Source organism: Chinchilla lanigera, unplaced genomic scaffold (assembly GCF_000276665.1).
Source record: "Chinchilla lanigera isolate Chin_1 unplaced genomic scaffold, ChiLan1.0 scaffold00117, whole genome shotgun sequence".
In the NCBI taxonomy this organism is placed as follows: domain Eukaryota; kingdom Metazoa; phylum Chordata; class Mammalia; order Rodentia; family Chinchillidae; genus Chinchilla; species Chinchilla lanigera.
Window position 1 is genome coordinate 2,829,739 of NW_004955518.1, and position 3,343 is coordinate 2,833,081.

The 3,343-nt window shown below is 39.2% G+C and overlaps 1 protein-coding gene across 2 annotated transcripts in view; it reads left to right on the forward strand.

Moving 5' to 3' along the window:
* Gpalpp1 (GPALPP motifs containing 1) overlaps positions 1-2,469 on the forward strand; it is a 30,680-nt gene extending 28,211 nt beyond the window's left edge. For both annotated transcript variants that reach the window (XM_005409079.2, XM_005409080.2), the window contains exon 9: positions 1,514-2,469. The gene's annotated coding sequence lies outside the window, so the exon portion shown is untranslated. The remainder of the gene's footprint in view (positions 1-1,513) is intronic.
* The last annotated feature ends 874 nt before the right edge of the window (positions 2,470-3,343 follow it).

The following is a 3,343-nucleotide window of genomic DNA, read 5'->3' on the forward strand; positions in this document are numbered from 1 at the left end:
AGAGAGAAAGAGAGAAAGAGAAAAGATGAGAAGGATTACAGAAAAGCGAGTTAAAGAATACTATTAAAAAAGAGGGGGCTGGAGATTTAGCTCAGCGGCACAGCACCTGCCTGGCAAGTGCAAGGTCGTGAGTTCGATTCCTGGTACCGGAAAAAAAACAAAACCAAAAAAAGAAGGTGTAAAAGAGAGCCAAGGATATAGCTCAGTGGCATAGCATCTGCCTGGCAAGCACAGGGTCCTGAGTTCGATTTTCCATACCAAAAAAGATAAAAGAAAATCCATAGAATTAGATAAAAGTAACAGAAAAGAAAAACAGCAAAATAAAGAAAAAATAAAGAAGCACTGAGAGAAAAATAGAAAAGAAAACCCACCCCCCTTAAAGAATCAATGAAGAAAAAGAAACAAGTTCAAAAAATTTCTGTTATTTTAAATGAGTGATTTCTTTCCAGTGTCTACAGTTTTGGAATTCACCAGATATGAGGGAGGGATAGAGAGTCACTACTAAGACCTGTTTTGTTTCTACACTCATGTTTCTGTGTGTGAATGCTGAATCCTCTCCTGCCTTTCCTTCTAGACATGACTGGTCAATAGTATCCACCCTAAGGCTGTAATTACTTCGGCTGCTGCTAGTGTTTATGGTCCTCTGTGTGCCCGAGGCATGCTTTCGCCAGCTAGTTTAATGGCATGTGGGTTTATGAGGTTCTCCATGCCCGCTCCAGAGGCCCCTCTGTCCATACACTCCAAGCTGTGGCAGTCGCCCAAGCCAAGGCATATACCTCGTCATGTTGGCAGATGGAAAAAGGCGACACACCACTGGGCTGTGTGTTGAGTGTATACAGTGGGGAAGGAGTAAAGGAGTCCTCTGGACTTAATGCCAGCACTTTCAGACCCGGCTGGCTCCAAAAGCCACCCATGACAAGCCTGCCTTGTGAACTTGGAAAGAACCGCTGTGTCCTTTCCCAGCCTGAACTTAAACTTCTCAGGGGGTCTAAGTCTACCTTGTACCCTCTTTACTACTTGCTGTTATGGCTGTCTCCTCCCCAGTCACTGTAGTACAGTGACCCCAGAAAGCCTGAAGTGTAGTTTTTCTGTAGCTCAGTCTTAAACAATTAACCCCTTCCCAAAATGGCTCCTGATTAAATCTCTTATGGTGGGCACTGCACTGGATTTCTTCTCCAACTGTAACCTGCCATGCAGAGGAGTTATTTTCAGAGTAAGACCCCTCTTCTGTTTTTGTAGTTTACTATAACCATGGACTTTCCTTGGGGTTAGAGCTGCCAGTCCAGCTCACTGTTTATCCCTGGAGCTGCGAACCCCTCTCTGGGTTTACCTTGTATTAATGAGGACAGGTCTGCCTCCTTGGGAGCTAGCTACTGTTCAAGAGTACTTTGTTCTTTTCTCTACATTATGTTCAGTTGCTGTGTATTTTCTAGTTCTCTTGTTGGCTCTTTGTTGATTCGCAGAGATCTACTTTTATTTATTTATGTATTTTAACTAAGTTATTGTTTTCCAGGTGTCTTGATTCCAGGTCCAGGAGAAGCTGTATTTTGCTGCCAGTTTTTTTCACCAGAGCAGAGGTGGGTGTGTGTCCACCTGCATGGCCTGTGGAGAACCTCATTTGGAGGTTGGTAGGGGATGGTGGCTCTAAGAATAATCTTTAAAAGCATACAGATTTACCTTGTTCTGTGAGTCCTTTGAGTTCATGTAGAAAGAGAAAGTCAGCACTTCTTCTGCAGAATAGAATGTGTGGTTTGCCTTTGGCTTCTGAGGAAGCATGGACTTTGCTTTATGTAATTATTGTAAGAGTCTGCGCCCCCCTCTCCAGTTTCACAATGTTTGTGATATCTCACAAGTTCCCCCTAAGACGTGGTCAGGATTATCTGCTGAATCTCTGTCACAAACTAGTCCTTTTTTGTGTTGAAGTTAGAAAGAGGGCTTTCTGGGTTATCTCGTATATTAAGGAAAAACTTATTTTTCCAGCTTTAGTCATAAGTATTTCTAAAAGAGGCAGTTTGAGAGACAAAATACACCATTCAGTATTTAATACTTTATCTTCATGACTTAAACCTGAGTCTTTGAACTTTGCTTTGTGATTATACTACCTTACCATTTATATATGTAACAGTTTGTGGGTAATTTACTGGAATTAGAGCTTTTACATCAATCATGGATAGCCTTTTATAAAAAAAATCAAACTAAGCACCACTGAGTACAAAAATGGAAATGGAAAATCTGTCATCATAGTCACCCCAAAAGGAGAATTTTAAGTTTGTAACACTTTAAGCACTGCCTCTTAGGATGTCTATAAATAGAGATGGGTATGGTGAGACGTGCCTATAATCCCAGCACTCGGGAGGCTCAGGCTGGAGGAGGAGCAAAGCAATCCCAGGCTATATAGAGAGTTCAGTGCCAGCCTGAACGCCTGAACTACATAGTGAGACCCTGCCTCAAAAAAAAAAAAAAAAAAAAGAAAGGAAGGAAGGAAAAATTAAACAGAAACTTCTAAATAAATAAAGCCTAAAAGAAAATTCTGTATATTATATTTTCTTATAGATTAATCTCCATTGTTCTGCTACTTGTATTCTAGTTTTAATGAAGCACAAGGTTTCAAAGGATAAATATTGATATCTAGTTCATGTAAGTTTTATGAAAATTGAATAAACTATTCAGATTATGCTAGAAATTATTCTTTTAATAGTAGCAATACATTTATTTTTATAACATCAGTTTAACAGTAACCTACTAAAAGGGTGTTGCTATTAAAATGATAAATTATCCTTCTGAGCAAATTGAAAAAGCTTCTTGTCTAAGCAAATTGGACAGAGCTTCCTCAACAAACTAGAATTAGAGATCCCATTTGACCCAGCTATTCACCTTCTCTGTATTTTTCCAGAACTGAAAACATCATACCACAGCGATATATGTACACCCACCTTGACAGCAGCACAACTGGTCATAGCTAAATCTTAGAAACAACCCAAATGCCCTTCAACTGAGAAATGGATAAAAAAGATGTATTTTTATACAGTGGAGTATTACTCAACTATAAAGAAAGATAGATAAATGGATGGCTTTCATAGGTAAATGGATGCAACTAGAGACCATGCTCATAAGTGAAATAAATCAGACCCACATGTGTAAACATTGTCTTGTCTCCCTAGTGTAAGAAACTGAAAGAGTAAGCAAAGTCCAAAAAGTACAATGAATATTGTGAAAGGGAAAGAAACTGCTCAAAGGGAAAGAACAACTGGGATGAGGGAAAGGAGAAAAGATAGAAGGAAAAGAAAAGAAATTATATATATATATACACACACACACACACACAAGATAGCCAAGATAATTG